The sequence below is a fragment of the Dasypus novemcinctus genome, chromosome 19 (assembly GCF_030445035.2).
Source record: "Dasypus novemcinctus isolate mDasNov1 chromosome 19, mDasNov1.1.hap2, whole genome shotgun sequence".
Taxonomy (NCBI): Eukaryota; Metazoa; Chordata; class Mammalia; order Cingulata; family Dasypodidae; genus Dasypus; species Dasypus novemcinctus.
This window is the reverse complement of record NC_080691.1, coordinates 84,512,812-84,533,726: the sequence shown is the minus strand read 5'-3', so window position 1 is coordinate 84,533,726 and position 20,915 is coordinate 84,512,812. Positions and strand designations below refer to the sequence as shown.

Sequence of the window (20,915 nt, the reverse complement as noted above, 5' to 3'; positions counted from 1 at the left end):
TTCCTTTTCTCTTCATTTCTTTCTTTATGCTAAACTGCATCTGTCACAATTCATTTAAATTGGGTCTCTTCTTTATTTTAAAGATTTACTTTTTATTTATTTCTATCTCCCATTGCTTTGCACCGTCTGCTCTCTGTATCGTTTCATTGTGTGTTCTGTGTCTGTTCCATCTTTTCTGTTTTTTAGGAGGCACTGGGAACTGAACCTGGGACATACCATGTGGGAGGGAGGCACCCAATCACTTGAGCCACCTCTGCTCCCTGCTTGTATCCCTCATTTCCTCATTGCATCATCTCCTTGCATCATCTTGTGTCAGCTGTCTTGATCATTGTCTTTAGGAGGCAACAGGACCTGAACCTGGGACCTCTGTAGGGTAGGTGGGTGCCCAATTGCTTGAGCCACATCTGCTTTCCTAAACTGGGTCTCTTATTTTTTTTTTTTAATTTTATTTTTCATTTTGTCTTTATTTTTTAAATTACATTAAAAAAATATGAGGTCCCCATATATCCCCCACCTCCCTCACCCTACTCCTCTCCCCATAACTGCCTCCTCCATCATCATGAGACATTCATTGCACTTGGTGAATACATCTCTGAGCACCGCTGCACCTCATGGTCAGTGGTCCACACCATAGCCCACACTCTCCCACAGTCCACCCAGTGGGCCATGGGAGGACATACAATGTCCGGTAACTGTCCCTGCAGCACCACCCAGGACAACTCCAAGTCCCGAAAATGCCTCCCCATCTCATCTCTTCCTCCCATTCCCCACACCCAGCAGCCACCATGGCCACTTTCTCCACACCAATGCCACACTTTCTTCGATTACTATGGGTCTCTTATAAAGCCTTGTCTTGTTCCTAAGAGAAAACTATTCTGAAATTTTACTATTAAAAAGTGTTTTGGTGTAAGGATTTCTGGAAAGGATATTCTGATTGGCCGCTCTACTCACTGATGCCGACATTTTCTTTTGTGAGATTAGGTGAGTTTGCAGCCCTAGGCTGCATGTGAGGCTCATTGGTTCCCTTTGACTCATGAATTTTATATGTTTACATAAATGCACATAACACAGTTATACAGCAGTGTAGTTGTTTATATAGTTATGCATACGTATATAGTTATAATCATGTGTGTATATGTATACATAACCAGTTTATTACTTATCTCAAAGTATTATTTCAAATAATTATTTTACTTTTTCCTTTACTCTGCCCTGCAATTATATTCATGTTTGTGTTTAAATATATGTATACACACAGACATACATATATGAATGGCTGCAGAGCAGAATAAACAAAAACAGTATATACCCACAAGTAATACAATTGATTCTCATTGTTCATGGATACTGTATTAGCAAATTAACCTACTTGCTAAAAATCTTCGCAATGCTTTTGCAATCATTTGCAGACATACTTCTACAGAGTGGTGAAAAATCCCCAGCTGAGTGCATACAGCGTTGTCTTAGTATTTGCCAATTCAGTGTTTGTGGGACTTTATAGACATAACTACCATGAATTTAAAAATGTGACCCTATGTAAATATACGTGTACAGTATATGTGTGCCTGTGTGTGTATATATGCACATGCATACAGAGTGTCTAACCTGCCTCATCCCTTAAATGTGCTGTTTTCCCATGGCAATTATCTTTATTTTTTTCCTCCAAAAATTAAAATCCTTGTTCAGAATTTTTCTGTTTTGTTTAGCACTGTAGCTCTTGTTTCTGTATTGACTAAGCCCTATGTAATTATACCCTAAACAAATGGCACTAAATGCAGGAGCCTGTCTTGTTCAAGACACAGGCCTTCTCCAGATCAAGGCACAGGGACATCTGCATGGAAGAGCTTGTTTTCTGTGTCTGCTCCCTTCATGCCCAGGGAGAATCCAGCCAGTCTTCTCAGCATCTGGGGAAACACCATCCTCCTAACAACAGAACTGTAAGGTCTGTGCGACAGGAGTGCAGAAGCGAAGTGCTTAGGAGTCCACCTGGACTGCGGTGATAACTCTGTTGGTATGCTCCCTCTGTGACCTGGGTGTAGTACTGTCTCCTTTGAAGAGCTGGAAGAGATGTGTGAATGGATGTGTAGAGTTATTTGCAGTCTCTCACACAGTGAGTGCTCCTTTTAAAAACGAGTATGTCAGAGTATTGCAGCAGTGTAGTGGATGGATTCAGGCTAAGGAGCTTTGTCACAGACAGCGCTGTGCACACGCTGTGCCCGAGTCACTAAGGCTGACCTCTCACCTCAGCTCACACCCGCACCACCAGGAGGGCGCTCCTGTTCCGCTGCTGCTCTGCTGACCCATGAATCCTGGCCTCGGGATCTCAGAACAGCCGTCTTCCTCCGTTCCCTACGCGTGGAAATCAGTGGGGTGACAGTGGTTTTCCAGAGACCAGTGTTTAGGGGAAGCAGGCAGCTCAGGAGTGTCTGTGGCCAGGGTGTGGGCTCTCAGCTTCGTGTCCACCAGGAGGCGTGGGAATGCGGGCATTCCAGAGGGAAGGCGGTAGAGCGCCCTGTGGAGAGCCACGTCCTCCCGATCCGAGGAAGAGGACTGCACGTTCTCTGGTAGGAAAGCACTGCAGCACTCCCTGGGCAGTTTTAGATCATGGGCAGTTTTCCTGTTTTAGGCTGCAGTGAATTCATTTGCAGAGTGAGACTCGGCCCCTTCCCCAAGGCCTAGAGTACCGTTTCCGGCTGAAAGGGCTGCTGGCAGCGTGTCGTGCGCGTGTGTGCACACGCCAGCCTGCTGGGAGCGGCACTGAGGCTCCAGCACGCAGGGATCGTGGCAGCTCCGTGGTCTCAGGTCTGCTCCCGCGGCTGCGCGCTCACCTGAGTCGCTTCCTGTCGCCATGAAATGGGCGGGAGAGGAGAAACTGAATCAGGGGTGCTCACACCAAGAAGCTAAAGGTAGGACTCCCCCAGGAGAATGTCTTCACCAGCCCATTGCCTGTCAGCTTGGCTACTCAGCACAGCGAGGCAGCTGGCTCTCGTTCCCAGCGGGGTTTCCAAAGGCCTCTTTTTTTTTTAAAGATTTATTTTATTTGTTTTTCTCCCCTTCGCCACTGTTGTCTGCTCCCTGTGTCCACTTGTTGTGTGTTTTTCTGCATCTGCTTGCATTAGCCAGCAGCACTGGGAAACTGTGTCTCTTTTCTGTTGTGTCATCTTCCTGCGTCAGTTATCCACGTGAGCAGCGCCACTCCTGGGCGCCTGCGCTTTTTTCACGCGGGGCGGCTCTCCTTCCAGGGTGCGCTCCTCACGCGTGGGGCGCTCCTCACGCGTGGGGCGCCCCTGCGTGGGCGGCACTCCTTGTGTGCAGCAGCGCTGCGCGTGAGCCAGCTCACCACAGGCCAGGAGGCCCTGGGGACCGCACCCTGGACCTCCACGTGGCAGATGGACGCTCTATCAGTTGAGCCACGTCCGCTTCCCTCCAAAGGCCTCGTGACCTTTGACTTTTGGTTAAGGGAAGTAAAGAAAGAGCTATCAGTACCTGAATGTATTTTTATTCATTAAAACCTTATCTAGGTTTTACCACATACCCCAAGATCATCCTCAGGTTGGATGTTTCACTGAAAGGACTTGCAGAAATCAGAAATGCTCTTACTATTCAATTATGCTTTATTACATTGAAATTAATAAATATATATATTAAAGCGACTAAAGATAAAAGCTTCATAGGTAGAGTCCAGGAGAAAGCAGGTGTCAGCGTCCGCTCGCCTCTCCCAGTGGGTCACACTGAGCCACCCAGAGCCATGTCTGACGACACGTATGACGCACTGCCACCCAGGGAAGCCCAGTCGAGCAAGCTTTCTGTTGGGGTTTAGGCACATAGGCCCGGGGCCCCCATGGGACAGACCTTACCTACTCAGTGTCCAATCCCTTCAGAGATCAAACTCATGGTGCATGGCCCTGGGCCCCAGCCAAACAAAAACATGCATCTGCTGTAAATTACATTGCCAGAATAGACCCAAGGCCCAAGGTACACAAAGACACTCTTAAACAGATTGTTCCCAGGGCTTAGAGGTTACCTCGTAGGAGCAGGTCGGGGCCAGTCCTGAAGACTTGGAATGTGCAGAGCTGGACAACCCAGGCCTGCTAAGTTAATTCTTCACTATACATCTTCAAGTGGAAATATTTATTGCATTTGTAGAGCATTTCTTTCTGGACTCTGCTGAAAGATCTAAGACATGAGGCTGTCAGAGGGGAAATGAAGAGATGTTACTGGTGCTGTTAAATCTACGAGGAGGTAAGCATGACAGAGGAGAGTCAGAGGTCTCCTGACCAAGCTGTAGGGCAGATGTCGGATGACTGAACTTGTCTTGACTTCTGTGGCTGAGTGCGGTGCCCCAGGGCTGTTGTTCTCACTCATCCTGCGCACATCTTGGGTGTTTCAGGACTCAGTGGTCTTGGAGGACGTGGCTGTGGACTTCACCCTGGAGGAGTGGGCTCTGCTGGATGCTGCCCAGAGGAGCCTCTACAGAGATGTGATGCTGGAAATTTCCAGGATGCTGGTTCAGTCGGTATGGATGACATAATGCCTTCACTTAATAATTTAGAGAATGAGTGTTTCTTGCCTGTCAGCCTTGATTCAAGATTTGGAATGTGGAAAGGTAATAATACATTGGTAAAAAGACAAGATACAGTCACAGCTGTCATGGACCTAGAATCTAATAATTTCTCTGTAACAATGAAAATCTGTGTATTGAGCTACATTTTCCCCTCTCTTTTGGTAAAGAGACTTGATGTTGCTAATTGTGTCATTACTATAGCCATCAGGACTCATTTCAGAGCACAGAGAAGTTTCTCTTCTTTGATCTTGAGGACATTTTACTGTGTTTATTAAATTACTTACTATTTTGACCACTTGTGCTTGTTACCAATGAAATCTAAACAACTAACTCGTCGACATCTTTTATTTGTTCACAGGTGCCGTTTTACTTATAATATTTGTTCACTTGGTTTTGTTTCAGATGATAAGAGTCAATTTAAAGCCAACGGGTCAGTTTCTCAGCAGGATACGTATGGGGGACAAATATCCAAGGAACAGAAAATGGCAAAGTCTACAAGAAATGATTCTCGGGCCTACCATTTAGGAAAAAATTGGGAAGGCCGTATCATTGAAGATCAGCCCAGAGACCAGGAAATACCTAGGAGGTGAGCTGCACGCACAAGAGAAAGCAGTATCCCAGGATAGAACCTCAGTATGTCATGAAATTTAAACAGAAACATAAGTCTAACTTCAGGTTTCTTTATTCATAATTCTAACAAAATTTTAAAAAAGCTTTTAAAAAATGTGACTTACATGCTGACTGTTGGGAACATAGCTCAGTTAGAAATCAATTACAAGGAAACCCCATATATACGAAATGATGCTTTAACGCATATGAGTCAGCCCTCAGCTTACTCACTTTACTCCACTTTCAAACAATTCAGACAGAAAACTTTCACTGAAATGTAATTAAAAACAATTCTAGGGAAGCAGACTTGGCCCAGTGGTTAGGTGTCTGTCTACCACATGGGAGGTCCGTATTTCAAACGCTGGGCCTCCTTGATGATGTGAAGCTGGCCCATGTGCAATGCTGATGCGTGCAAGGAGTGTCGTGCCATGCAGGGGTGTCCCCGCATAGGGGAGCCCCACACGCAAGGAGTGCGCCCATAAGGAGAGCCGCCCAGCTCGAAAGAAAGTGCAGCCTGCCCAGGAATGGCACCACACACACAGAGGGCTGACACAATAAGATGACGCAACAAAAGAAACACAGATTACCGAGCCGCTGACAACAACAGAAGTGGACAAAGAACATGCAGCAAATAGACACAGAGAACAGACAACTGGGGTGGGAGAGAGAAATAAATAAATCTTAAAAAAAAGTTAATTCTAATACTTTACATACCAGATCACTAATAATGTGTTTAACTTCAATAGAAATCACATGGTGGAGAGACTCTGTAAAGTTATGAAGTTAATCAATATAGAAAAACCTTCAGCCAGATTCCAACTCTTAAGCTGTTTACGAAAACTACTATACTAAAACCGTATGAATGCACTGAGAGCAGTAAAGTCGTCATGCATTATACATCCCTTAAGAGGCACATCAGATCTCCTACTGGGCAGAAACCACATCTACGTCAGAAACGGGAGCATGGCTGCAGTCCACCGTACTAAAAACACACAGAGAACTCAGTGGAAAGAAATCCTGTGAATATAAATTACATGGGAAAACCTTCCCTTGTTCCTATTCCCTCATTCAGCATATAAGGAATCACAATGCAGAGAAAACCTGTGAATGCAGGCAATGAGGGAAAGCCTTTAAAGCTATCAGTGTAAACAATGTGGGAAAACGTTCAGTTATTCCTGCACCTTTCAAAGACATGAAGACTCGTGTTAGAGAAAAACCCTATGAATGTCAGCCATGTGGAAAAGCCTTCAGTTGGCCCACGGCCTTTCAAGAACAGTGAGGATACACACTGGAGAGAAAGTATATAAATGTGAAGAATGTGGAAAGCTTTCAGTTCTCCCACAGCCTTTCAAGGTCATGTGAGAACTCACACTGGAGAGAAAACCTATGAATGTAAGCGATGCGGGAAAGCCTTCAGTTGGTGCTCATCCTTACTAGAACCCGTAAGGAAGCACGCTGGGGAGAAACCCAGTGAGCGTAAGCAGTGTGGGAGCCTTCACGGGGCGCTCGTCCTGTCGAAACCACGGGAGAACACACTGGATAGAAACCCTACAGACACAGCACTATGCAGAACCCTTCAGTGGTCAGTCCGTCCCTGTGCAACCATGGGAACACACACGACACACACACTAGCGAGGAATGTGAGCAATGCGGGAAATCCTCAATGCTGACTCATATATGAGGTTCTGAAACATTCACACCAGGAACTGGTGTGCTCTTTGGTCTCATCGTTAGGGTGGGCCCTTAGGTAATACATACCCAGTCCTTTCCTCTGCAAATAAACACTTAAGTGGGAATTCTGGAACTACCCTTTCCACTATAGCAGTAGGTGCTGTTTTTTCCTTTTGTTTCAGTTAGTGAAAAAAATTCTGTCCATTTTGATGTCTTTTGGATCACAGGTGATTTGAAATGTACATTTAATAAGACAGTAAGTTTTTATATAGTTAAAAGTTTTCTCTTTAAGGGATCACTAGAACAATGAAACTGGTAATTTTGCAGTTTTCTTACTGTCCTATGTGGCAGATGCTTGATGTCACTTACCCATTATGTATAGTCCACCTTCTTAAAGATCCTTCCCCTCCTCCCCCCTTCTTTTGGCCCCAAATCATATTCCACTGTTCTTGCCAATAAATAGCAGTTTTCTCTTTTAAGGAGGTACTGGGACTTGAACCCAGGACCTTGTACATGGGAAACAGGTGTTCAACCACTGAGCTATATCCAGTCTCCAATAGGAATTGTTTTTCTTGTTTGTTTTTAGGAGGTACCAGAGGTCAATCCTGGGACATCAGACTTGGGAAGCTTGACCACTTGAGGTACACTGACTCCCCCAGAATTTTTTAAGTAGGCAAAGTCCTTCAAAGAGTAATCTAATGTGAGTTATTTTCATTCTTTATCCTTCCTTCTGGGTGGGAATCAGGCACTAGCTTCGGATTAAGAATACATTTACGATATGGTGAAGAAATCCAAAGGTGGTTGTGTTGGCCTGTGTCACGTCAATGTGGGTAAGACTGGTGACTGTATTTCCCAAATGCCCTTCCTTGTTTCATGTTATACTTTGTGAGCTGGGAACTTGCATGGGCTTTGGAATGCAGAAATGAAAAAGCGACTACTCCGTTTTTGGAGCCACCATACAAAGAGACAGATGCATATGGGCTTTGTGGACACTGGCTTCCAGCATGTATTGATTCCTGGTCCCATAATCAAGAGTATCTGAAAAGCAAATACTAGTTGCTCGACTTCCATTTTCTCAGAAGTGTATGCTTCTTCCAGACATCTCCACAAGCTCCCCTACCATGGATATAGTTCATGGTCAGACATTCCTAGTCTGGATCTTCCTGCAAGCCTACATGTCCACCAGGACACTGATTCACACCGTCTTGGTGATATTTTCTGATGCTATGACTGCCTTCTTTTCTAGAATGTATTTGCATAAAGTCTAATTTGTTAGATTTGCATGTTCTTGATTCTATAGTTATAGTAAAAGCTATAGGTGCAGACCCGTCCCCCTCCCCCTGCCAAAAAAGAATACATGGGGCTTTTTTGCCTTTAGCGCATTGTTGAATGACTGCACAAAACCCCATCCTCGTATATCAGGCACATGATGGGGATGTGTTGTTCAGAGGCTGAGTGCGTTCCCTCACTATTTTTGCTCAGTTATATCTTTGACTAAAATGAATGTACATTTCTTTTGCCAAATGAAATTTTCTTCAGATGTTTCCTAGAACTATTCTATGAATTGTATTTTAAAGTAAGTTGTATATTACAAATATTCTCTTTACTTTTCTTTCCCTATGAGGATATACGAAAATACCCAGTTGCAATTGTGGATTATCAAGTCAGCTTTTTTATTTTGTTCATTTTAGACAGTATTTGTTCTGAGCCAAGAGTACCAGATATATACAAATTGTGAGTTTCAATTTTGTGAATCCCAAAAAGCAGGTAACTTTCTTTTGTACATTTAATAATTGAAAATATGAACAATAACTAAAAAGAAAACATAGAATAAAAACACATCCCATTTAAATGTACTGGATACCTATAAATTTTTTTTGTGTGTGAATCATATAGTAAGCTACACAATATATTTGGTTCATAGTAACAAAATCATAGTTTTTGTGTCTGGCTTGCGTCACTCAACATAATGTTCTCCAGGTTCATCCATGTTGTCATGTGCCTCACTTCATTTCTTCTTACAACTGCATAATATTCCACTTATCCACTCATCTGTTGATGGACGTCTGGGTTGTTTCCAACTTTTGGCAATCGTGAATAATGCCGCTATGAACATCGGTGTGCAGATGTCTGTTTGTGTCACTGCTCTCAGTTCTTCTGGGTATAGACCCAGTAGTGGTATTACAGGGTCACATGGCAAGTCTATGTTCAACTTCTTTAGGAAATGCAAAGTCCTCCACAGTGGATGTACCATTCTACATTCCCACCAACAGGAATAAGTGTTCTTATCTGTCCACATCCTCTCCAACACTTGTATTGCTCTGTCTTTTTAATAGTGGCCATTCTGATAGGTATGAAATGATATCTCATTGTAGTTTTGATTTGCATTTCCCTAATGATTTGCATTTCCAAGCCTGTCTCTCCTGTTTTTTTCTTTCAGGTTCTAGAGCTTCCTTTAATATTTTCTGCAAAGATGGATTCTTTTTTGCAAACTGTCTTTGCTTGTGAATATTTCACACTCTCTTTCATATTTGAAGGACAGTTTTGCTGGATAAAGAATGCGCAGCTGGCAGTTGTTCTCTCTCAGTATCCTAATTGTAACATATCCTAATTGTATCATACCACTGTCTTGTGGCCTCCATGGTTTCTGAAATCTGCACTAAGCCTTTTTTTTTTTTAAGATTTATTTCTCTCTCCTTCCTCCTCCCACCCCAGTTGTCTGTTCTCTCTATTTGTTGTGTCTTGTTTCTTTTTTTTTTTTAAAGATTTATTTATTTATTTAATTTCCCCCCCTCCCCTGGTTGTCTGTTCTTGGTGTCTATTTGTTGCGTCTTGTTTCTTTGTCTGCTTTTGTTTCTTTGTCCGCTTCTGTTGTCGTCAGCGGCACAGGAAGTGTGGGCGGTGCCATTCCTGGGCAGGCTGCACTTTCTTTTCACGCTGGGCGGCTTTCCTCACGGGCTCACTCCTTGCTCGTGGGGGACCCCCCACGCGGGGGACACCCTTGCGTGGCACAGCACTCCTTGTGCGCATCAGCACTGCGCATGGCCAGCTCCACACGGGTCGAGGAGGCCCGGGGTTTGAACCACGGACCTCCCATATGGTAGACGGACGCCCTAACCACTGGGCCAAAGTCCGTTTCCTGTCTTGTTTCTTTGTCCACTTCTGTTGTTGTCAGCGGCACGGGAATCTGTGCCTCTTTTTGTTGCGTCATCTTGTTGTGTCAACTCTCCGTGTGGGTGGCACCATTCCTGGGCAGGCTGCACTTTCTTTCGCGCTGGGCGGCTCTCCTTACGGGGTGCACTTCTTGCGCGTGGGGCTCCCCTACGCTCGGGACACCCCTGCGTGGCACGGTACTCCTTGCGCGCATCAGCACTGCACATGGACCAGCTCCACACGGGTCAAAGAGACCCGGGCTTTGAACCGCGGACCTCCCATGTGGTAGACGGACGGCCTAACCACTGGGCCAAGTCTGTTTCCCTGCATTAAGTCTTACTAGATGCCCCTTGTATGTTATGGTTTGCTTCTCCCTTGCTGCTGTGAGAATTTTCTCTTTATCTTAGACCTACTCTACTCAGAATGTCAAATGTCAGTTCAGTTTACTCTGATTGGGGTATGGTGTGCTTCTGGGACATGTAAGTTCATTTTTTTTGTGAGGGCTGGCAAATTTTCAGCTATTATTTCCTCCCATACTCTTTCTTCCCATTTTCCTTCTCTTCTCCTTCTGGAACTCCCATATATGATGTCCTGTTTTGTGTTCTCATTGAACTCTCTGAGCCCCTGCTCAATTTTTTCCGTTCTTTTCTCTCTCCAATTTTTCCTGTTCTGTCTTCAGTACCACTTATTCTTTCTTTTGAGTCTCTTCTTGTATTCCTCAAATGTGCTTTTCATCTCACCTATTGTGTCTTGCATTTCCATGAGCTCTGTTACTTTTCTGTTCAGGATTTCAAATTCTTCTTTGTGCTCAACCACTGTCTTTTTTTTTTTTTTTTAAGATTTTTCATTATCTCCCCTTCCCCCATCCCCTGTTGTCTGCTCTGTCCATTCGCTGTGTGTTCTTCTGTGTCTATCTGCATTTTTGTCAGCAGCATTGGGAATCTGTGTCTCCCTTTGATGCATCATTCTACATGTGTGCGGTGCCACTCCTGGGCAGGCTGCACTTTTATCACGCATGGCAACTCTCCCTGTGGGGCGCACTTCTTGCGCATGGGTCTCCCCTACGTGGGGGACACCCCTGTGTGGCACGGCACTCCTTGTGCCTATCAGCACTGTGCATGGGCCAGCTCACCACAAGGGCCAGAAGACCCTGGGTTTGCACCCTGGACCTCCCATATGGTAGGCGGACGCTCTATCAGTTCAGCCCCATCCACTTCCCCCAATGTCTTCTTAATGTCAGTTATCTCTTTAGCCATATTGTTTTCAACTCATTAATTTGATTTTGGAAAGTTTTGGAATTTGTTCTCTCAAATTCTGCATCTCTTCTGGGCTTTGATATATTCCTTTTCTTGGACCGTGTCTTTTCTTTCCTTATTATGGCTCTTCATGTTTTTGCTGATGCCTAGGCATCTGATGCAGTTTACTCACATGCCCAGTTTCTTTCTCTCGTAGGGATTTGGTGGCAGAAGCAGTGTGTTACCACTGCGCTTCGATTCTTGGCTCGACCTGGATTGCTAGGATTGTCCTGCTGGTTGCTCAGAGCTGGGCACTGGACCCAGTAACTGGTTGTGGAGTTGAGGCTGTAGAGGCCAGAGAAAGCCTCTCCTACTTATTTGTAAGTTTCTCGCGTGTGCTTCCTTGGTCTGGCAGCAGGTGGCGCTCTTTGGCAGCCTCGGTTCAATGCCGGGGAGGCGTGTATTTGCTGCAACACAGATGGGATCCATGTGATAGAGGATCCTGCCTGGAGGTAGAAGCCTTGTCATTCAAATTTTCTCTGAGACAGTTCTCCCGCCTTCTCTGGCAGCCCCCTCCCTTGTCCCAGGTTGGAAATATTTCCACTCCCGAGTCCCTGTTAGAAGAGGAGGAAATTGGGAGGCTCGTATATCTTTAGCCCCTCGCAGCTTCCAGGGGAAACAATGGCGTACCCCACCCAGCCTGAAGGGCTCCTGGGATACAGCAGAGCAAACCTGTGGGTCAGAAGCAGGGTCAGCCGTGGGCTTGTCCCTCCCTCCCCTTTCCTGCGGTGTTGGGTCCCTGGAGCCCTTGGTGGTCCCAGGCCCAGAGGCCCGAGAGCTCTAAGTGTCTGTAGCGTGGGATGGTGCCAGCCGCAGCAGCCGCTGGTTTCAACTCACAGCTCTGTGCTCGCGATTTCCCTTCTTGGTCCCTCTCTCCTCTGGGCGGTGTTCAGCCTTTGCCTGGTGTCCTAGACCCTAGATCTTTTCCTAGGCTGTTCCAGCCTGCCCTCTGGCTATTCTCTGGAGGAGAGTCCCGCGTCTTTCTAGTCGGTCATCTTCCCCGAAGTCCCCCAAGATTACGTTTTGAACGAGCTGTTCCTCTGGGTGCAGTTCCCTTTGACTGCATTAAATTCAGGTGAAGGGACCTGGATTTGGTAGGAGCACCTCAGGGCTTCTGACTGGACGAAGTCAGTGAGGCACGTGTCTGCTAAGATGGCCCCCTTGCTGGGTCTGATGTAAAGGAGGCAGCGACAGAATGCCGAGAAAAGGGAGCTGCCGTGTTTGATTCTGCCGTGTGAGAAAAGACTCCAGTTTTGCACACAGCTAATGTCCAAGGGAGGAGGCCGGAAGAGACAAGCCTGACGCCAGATGTGCCCACAGCTGCAGATGCGGAGACCTCAGCAGAGATGAGCCGCCTCTCGCTTCAGCACATGGGAATACCACGAGGAAAGGCAGCAGCCGACTGTGGTGAGAAAGCATCCCTGATGGAGCTTTCACTTGGGTATTTCATAGCCTCAGAATTGTCAGCTCTTACCTCAAGTAAATCCCCTTCATAGAAGCCAACCCATTCCTGGGACTTTGCGTTGGGAGCCCTTTGGCAAAGTGAAACACAGGTGGATCTACATTCAGGTAACGCTGACTTTTTACTTCTATATGTTTACAACTTTTGCATTAAAAGTATTCATTTATAACAGTAAAAATCTCGAAAATATTTATTTCAATGCCATTTAACTAAACTCCACCAAGTCACAACTTCACTCCATGAAAGTCATGCATGCTGATATATACAGGAAAATGGATGAGTTATTGCTCTGGATCGGATACTTACAGTAGACCATCTTAATAGTTCTTCTCTAGAAGGAAGAAAGAGTGGGGTGGAGTGACAACAGCAGTCAGTCTCATTAGTGGGAAGAGAGGACTGTTTGGATCTTTTTGTGGTTTGGACATTGTTCCTCTTAACAGTCTTCTAGAGAGGTGATTACAGAGTGCCCCGTTTTTCCTTGTCTTGAACCATCACGGTCACCAAATACCTGTTTGGCAAAACTGTGTGACATTGTTTCTGCTCAACAGGAGAAGCCTTGCACCCGCAGCGAGTTGCGTCTTTCTCATTCATTATCTAGACACTGAAATGTTTCGTAGCACGTGTCAGTAGAGGTTTATGTGGTTTCTGGAAAGCAACTTCATTAAAATATATAAATGTGGTTACTTACCAAACTTTGTAAGGTAAAAGCTTTCATCATCTCCTTTTATCAACTGATGTCTTTACATTTCAGTAAATTGTCTGTGATCACAGACCTAGCAAGGGGCAAGGACAGAACAAGGAATCATATTAAGTGTGTCTCACACACTTACATGACCATATACGATACTAATTGTTTATATCCCTCATAGATCAAGCACTTCATCTAAAGTTGTTCACTATTACGACTAAAACTAACAAGGCCTTCTAAACCCCTGGATATTAGAAGTATGAAAATAACGAGTCCCTGCATTCTTTCCTTAAAAAAAAAAAATTCTCTCACTCCCCTTGTTCTTATGCGTACTGCTCTGTCTGCTCATCCTTTTTTTTTTTTTGATTTTATTGATTTTGTAAAAATATTACATTAAAAAATATGAGGTCCCATTCGACCCCACCACCCCCACCGCACCCCTCCCCCCCCCAGCAACACTCACTCCCATCATCATGACACATCCATTGCATTTGGTAAGTACATCTCTGGGTATCTGGCACCTCACGGTCATTGGTCCACATCATGGCCCACACTCTCCCCCATTCCATCTAGTGGGCCCTGGGAGGATTTACAATGTCCGGTGATTGCCCCTGAAGCACCATCATCCTCTTTAGAAGGCACCAGGAACTGGATCTGATACCTTCCATGTAGGAGGGAGGCGCCCAGCTGCTCGAGCCACTTCTTCTCCCTGCTTGTTGCGTCTCTCATTGTTTCCTCGCTGTCCCAGTTCGCTGTCTTGCTTGTCTTCTTGGAGGCTCAGGGAACTGAATCTGGGACCTCCCACGGTGGCCAAGTTTTGGATTATAGAGACGTAAGGTTTGCAGGACGTAAACTGACACACAGTGGTAATGGGGACGGCAGCCAGTGTTTCTACTTCTCTGTGGAGGGCGGCAGCTGTGGTGAATGAGGAAGGAATCTTTTCATTTATCCTTCCACCATCTGGTACACCTTAAATATAAATGTTCCTGGAGCTGCTCAGGTGTTTCAGTGTGCTGGAGAGCGGGACAGACGCAGCTGTGCATTCCTGAAGTCTAGCAGTCATCATTCCCAGAGAAATGTACTGACGGGCTTCAGCTGGGTCTTGGATTTTAAAGGCTTTAGGGCTTGTGGCCTGCAGGCATGAGCTTGGACATGGGCCTCACAGATCAGTGGCTCCCCCTTTCTTTGGAGCCTGGTGGGGGTGATTTTAAAGCCTTTTTGACAGCCTTTGATGGCAGTAGGCTACATCTGGCGTTGAGGTTTTGCTGTGCTCCAGACGGATGGAGAGTCTGTGCTGCAGAAAACCGGAGCCGCCCTCCTGCTGCAGGAAGGTCACGGCGTCAGCGCAGCTCTCCATCCGCAGCCTCTGCCGACGAGCAGGGCGCTGTCCACGCAGGTCCACTATGACTCCAGTAGGAACGCGGAGAAGAGCTGTGGAGGTAAGGGAGGAATTACCCACGGAGCAACTGAGGAGAGCTCGCAGGGTAAAACGTGGGCAGAAACACTTCCCCTCACAGGCCCCTGCTGTCCTGTGAACGGTGTGCGTCCAGGGTGGGCCCTTGGCTGGCATCCGGGATCCCCAGCGTTCCAGCACTGCTTAGAGGGGCTCAGTTTGCCTCACCGGCTTGAGCGCACAGCGTGCTTTTGGAGAGCTTCCCGGAGCCTGAACTTTGGCAGGCAGAGGTTCCCTAGAGCAGACCCCGGAACAGATGGCCCTGGGCGCGGAGTCTCCAGTGAGCGTCCCAGCTGGCGACATCTCACAGATTTGTCGCCGAGTCTGCTGGGGAGTTAAGCGCCTCGTGTGGGACTGCACTTGGAGAGAACCCTCGGAAGCCTGTGCCTCGTGCCTCCCCTCTGCTGAGTCTGCCGATTACCTTTCCACCATAGTGAAGCTTTGCTGAAAGACGGCTGAGGCCCCTGAGCTCTAGGGAACCACTGAACCCGCAGTGGTCGCAGCGACCTCCAGCAGTTGGCGTTACAAGTTGGACTGGTTAGCACAGTCCCAGCTCAATGAAATGTGGCAAAAGCGCTGTTTCAGGAAAGGAAGGAAGACGGGGTGGGAAACGACAACCTGCTGGAGCCCAGGTGGCCGTGGAGTCACCCCTAAGAGGAAATGGCACACGAGCTACCGCCTGCTGTGAGAGGTGACAGGTACCTGTGGAGTGTGAAAACGGCCACTCCAACCTCAGGACGTTGGCCTGCAGGACCCACTGCCCCCGGTGAGGGGAAATCGTGCGCTGGGTCCTCTCCTCCATCGCCCGAGAAGGGCCTCAGCTTGCCCAGGGTGAACTCGGGGTCGGCCACGGACGCTGAAAGTTTGTGTGGCTCTTGCCTCCGAGTCGGGGACGCAAAAAGTCAAGCAGTTCCCAGGGCTGGAGCGAGATTTTTGATGAATCAGAGGGTACAAAAGAGGGTCAGGAAACTCCCGTCCTGCAGCCGAGCTGTTGTTCCTGCAGCCCCACTCCAGACTCGCCCTGGGCTCGCCCCAAGCCAGAGCATCAGCACCTTCCTAGAAAGGCTGAACTTGCCGAGAGGAAGGAAAACAAGTAAATTTAAAAACAATCGCTTTGTATTTCATGGCACTTGCATCTGGGCATCTGGTAAGAATGCATGAACTACTAAGTGTCGATCAAGGAAGCTGCATACAAGGCTTGTTGGGTCACAACCAGCTGTAGATGGATTAAACACTTTAAACGTTCCAAATAAAGCAGGCCTCCATCACTGAGGGCTTGTACCGTAATTTGCACCTCAGAGAACAGGAGGACAACACGGAAAGATGAAGTTCCACTTCTGGGGTGTGAAGCAGCAGTTTTGAGTTGCAACCAGTCTTTACAGAAATCAGATGTCTGCCCCTCAGAGGCTGATTTATCTTGGAGTGGGTCGGTTTGGAGTCTAGAATGACTTTTTGTTTTCTTTCTTTTTTTTTAAGGCAAAAGTCTTGCTTCGCTACTTGAACTCAGAGACCCCTTTCAGCCTTGCAGCATCTCCACAGATGCTGGCAGAAGAGCTGCTGGCAGGTTGGGAATTCTGAATTCAGTTCCTCTTGCCTGGATCTGGCTCAGGACCAAACCCTGACGCTGTCGGCTCTGACTTTGGCTCTAGAATGGCTGCAGATTCCTAAACTATGAAACACGGGTGCTGGCTGACCCATCTCACTCACATACAAATGCCCAGGGGTGAGAGCTTTGATCTGTGTTGACTGGACTTGAGCTGCTGGCACGTTCTGTATTTCTGTTATTTCTGTTGGAGAAACTGGTTGCAGCCGAAAGCTGTGAGTTAAGGAAAGGTTTTTCACGGGGGCGGTGGCCACTCCACCTGCTGCCCTCAGGCTGGCTGTCGGGGATGGCTCACTGTTGTTGACGTGTGTGGACTGAACTACTTCTCTCCTGCTGCTTCCTGGTACACACACCTCTAGTAAGGTAGTCTGGCTGTTAAATACAGCTCTTCCCAGAAAGAGTCGTCTCTTCTAGGCTGCCTGCTGGATAAGTGATCAGGATAAAAGAGATGAGAGGCCGTGTAAACCCATTTGGAAAATTCAAAGTTTCAGCCTCACCAATTTCTGAACGTGTGTCTGCTTAAGATGAAACGCAAAACATAATCTTTTTCTGAGAAAATGCTGCTGTTCCTCTTGCATAAAGCCCTTCCCAGGGAAGGCCTGAAAGATGGCAGGGTTAAAATGTAAGTTACGGAGGACACTGAGGACAGGGATGTCTGAACGGCTTCGGGAAGTGCTGTCTCGAGTAGGGGCTAAAAGTTCTTGAGAAGACCGAAGACCACTGAAACAGAATGCCGAGGGGTAGGAGAGAAGGGGTGGAAGCACGTAGAGGACTGAATGCTGGTTTTGTCTTGTTCACAGTAAACGCCTATACTGTGGTTGGTGAGTTGGAAAAGGACGTTGGACCCTAACCAGTGGTGGCTTAGTTTGTCCACAGGCTTAAAAGGCCACACTCTGTTTGATGGGACAGAACACGAAGGTGAAATATGTCCTTTCCATATAATGGCCAAGACGTGATATCGGCAGCTCCACGATGGGGGCGGTTGAGTCAACCTTTGGAGAGGAATGTAGGGAAATAGACGCGGGTGGCTGGTAATTTTGACAAGGCACTAGTTCCCACATTGAAAGGACTCCAGGAGAGGGTATGCATGTACTGATGGGTCAGTCCTTGCAGGACCAGAACGGCAGGGCGACGAGATCCTCCTAATATTTGGGCAGTAGCTGGTTCGGTGTACATGCCTGTGAGGAGCTGGTGGGAAGCTGAGGATTTAAGATCTTGTGTACACCCTGGCCTGATTGGCATTGGAAGTACAGGGGGAGTTAGAGGAGAGGTATTCCCACAGGCATGATGAGGGGAGTAGTATTTAATTGGGGCGCCATCTCTCTGGGATGTATGGAAGGTTAAATAAGAGGCCAAAAGTAGCCAGCTACAATTTTGAGGAGGGCACAGAGTACTGGCACACCCATGGGACCTGGAAAGCGGGACAGCTTACTGAGGGTGGCTTTTAGGGGAAGATACAGGTTCATCTTGAAGAGGCAATGTTTTTGGCCCCAAATGGGCCTAAAGAGAGTGAGCTTAGCAGTGTGCTGGATTGCTTACCTTGCAGTTTTACAAAGACCACACAACATCAAGGCATCCTGCGTAAGGCACACAGCTAATTCAGGAAGCTAGCAATTGGGAGGGTCGTCCTGGAAGAAGCCGGGGCAAGCTCGTTAGAGGAGCGCGGCGCTTATAGGGGAAGTGCCACCTCAGCAGCAGTAACCCAGGGAAGCTTACGGTTACCATCCTGGTCTCAGGGGACAGCTTCTGCATCGTGATGGGTGTGGTTCTGTGCAATAGCGAGCAATCTGGAGGACCGACGTGCATCTCTGTGCCCAGGAACTAGATTTCCAGGTCTCTGGGGTTATCTGGGGCACCGTGAACAAGAGCTCAGCCCTCTTGGGCAATGCTTGTGCAGTATAACCATCCCTCTTGTTTATCGGAGGCACACCAGAGTGCCACTGTGACTGAGGCAGTAAGTAATCTTTTAGACAACCTAAGGTCTTTTGCAGGCAACTAACAACCCAAACTTGGATGCCAATTCAAGTATGATCTGAGTAGAATTTGAGTGGATGCTGTAAACTAGAGGCAACCTCAGCTAGGGTCAATTTGGCCGTAATTATCAGGCCCTGTGGTGAGTCTGCCATGTCGGCCCTCCAGGGTGGCCATCGAGTAAAACCTCAGTGCCCTAAGGTGAGGTCTCGTGAAGTCTGCTGAGGTGCTAGATGAATGATATCGGGCAGGAGAAAATGGAGGAATGGTTTTAGGCATTTCCAAAGGTAAAAAACCCAGTAATTTGGGGAACAGCTGTGATCGGCCTTCATAGCACTTGAATGTTGGGCCATGGCTTAAAGACAAGCCCAAACACTCAAACTATTATCAGCCAGCGTAAGGACAAATACCTGCATTTGATACCTTTGGTTTATGGCCCAGTAGTCCCACTTGTAGGAATTTGGGCCAAGGGGAGTGGGGTGGTCTTGGTGAGAGAGGGCCTCCGGTGAAGAGGTGCAGGCTCCTTTCTCCCACCTAGTTTCACGCAGGGACTGGAGATTCTGCCTTGGTCACTGACAGTGCTGGAGCTCCAGTCACCCTCGTCCCAGGTCACGAGGCCGTGACACCATGCCACGAGAATCAAGCTGAGAGGATTCAGCCTCCTGCTGGCGCACTGACGGAATGATGAGCTCTTAGAGTGGGAGTGAGACTCAGAAACATCTTGTCCCCACTACCAGTTCCAAGGGCTCTGGCACAGAGACTTTGCCTGGGATGGGACTCTCTTCCTAAAGATCTCAATTCATTTGCCACTGAGCTTGGTAAAGTTAAACTATAAGGGTGTTTTGAAAAGAACAGGGCTGGCAATTAGTGGAATTTAGCATCTGGGTTTGGTCAGGGAAAGACAAGAGAGCCCTCCAAAACCCACATCACCCCAGGGTGACAGACAACACAACACTAGAAGCTGAACACTTTTGGGATGGGTACAGACTTCACTGAAATGATCCAGACAAGCAGTCAATGGCAAATATGCAAAGAATTATAACAAGCCTCAGAATGGTGGGAACAGTATCCAGAGTTGTTACTTATAGTATCAATTTCCAGAAAAATACGAGATGGAAATATAATATGACCCATACAACAGAAACTTTCTGCATGTGGGACCAGAGGTTGAATTTAACTGAAAAAGGTGTCTAAGTAGCCACAAAAATGTTCAAAGAACTAAACGAAGGAAACCATGATTTTAAAAGTAAAGGAATGTATGAGAATGTTTCTCAAATATAGAAAATCAAGAGAGAGAAGTTGTACAAAAGATATTCTAGGATTGAAAAGTACAATGGCTGAAATGGCAAAAAAACTATAGCCTCATTGCTACAGGGGTCAAGGTTGACTGGAAGTGGTAGAAGAAAGAATTAGCAAACTTTAAGATAGATCAGGAGGGACTATGCAATCGAAAGAACAAAGGAAGAATGATGAAAAATAACTATTACCTGGGACACTAAGGGAGAGAAAAGTAGAAAAAAATACTTGGAAAAATAATACCTACAAACACCCAAATTTAATAATTTTAAAACCCATTAACCTATATACTCAGAAGCTCAATGAGCTCCAAATAGGATAAATGCAAAGAGACCCACAAACATGGCAGTAAAAGTTCTGAAAGACTGTGACAGTTTGCAGATTCATGCCTGTGGGTGTGAGGCCCTTTTACTGGAGCTGATAGGAATGGAGACGCACACACAGGAAAAGGGAGTTCTGCCATTCTGACCTGGCCGCATGAGAGAGAGGACTTCAGGTTTGTCTACAGCTGCAGGAAAGGCAGAGGGACTGAGAGGGAGGCTGGGAAAGGGACAAGCCCTGGGCCTGGCTGCCCACAGCTGAGCTCTGGGAGACAGAAGATGCTGGAGGGGAAGGCAGCCACCTTGCTCTTCCACATGGCAACACGCCAGATCAACAGTAACCGACTTTGGTAAAAACGTCTCTCAGACGGTGCCTTGATTTGGACATTTCAGAACCTCAGAACGTAAGCTTTTACCCAAATAAATATCCCATTATAAAAGTCAACCCATTTCTGGTACTTTCCATCAGCAGCCCAGGGGCAAACTAAGACAAAGGAGAAAATCTTGGAAACAGCAAGAGAAAAAGGACTTGTTACAAGGGCAGTAAGAACAGCCGACTACTATACTGAAAAAAATGAAGGCCAGAGGCAGTGGAATAATAAGTACTCACGGACAAAATCTGTCAACCAAGGATCCCATATATCTAGCAAAGCTTTTTTTTTTTCCCAAAAAGGAAGGCAAAATAAACATTCTCTGAAAAAAAAATCAGAGAACTTGTTGCTATCAGACCCACATTACAAGAAATAAGGAAGTTCATCAGGCTGAAAGTTACCTCATGGTCACTTAAATCCACACACATGGGAAAAAAACCAGAGCAACAGTGAAGGTAC

General features: G+C 46.7%; 1 long non-coding RNA gene across 2 annotated transcripts in view; it reads right to left on the bottom strand.

Moving 5' to 3' along the window:
* The window catches only part of LOC139437003 (uncharacterized), a 60,533-nt gene that overhangs the window by 19,515 nt on the left and 20,103 nt on the right, over positions 1-20,915 (bottom strand). The window contains exon 1 of one of the 2 annotated variants that reach the window (XR_011646580.1): positions 13,443-13,518. The exons of the other annotated variant lie outside the window; for it this stretch is intronic. This is a non-coding gene — a long non-coding RNA (uncharacterized lncRNA). Of the gene's footprint in view, positions 1-13,442; positions 13,519-20,915 lie in introns of those variants that run through there. 2 annotated transcript variants of the gene reach the window in all.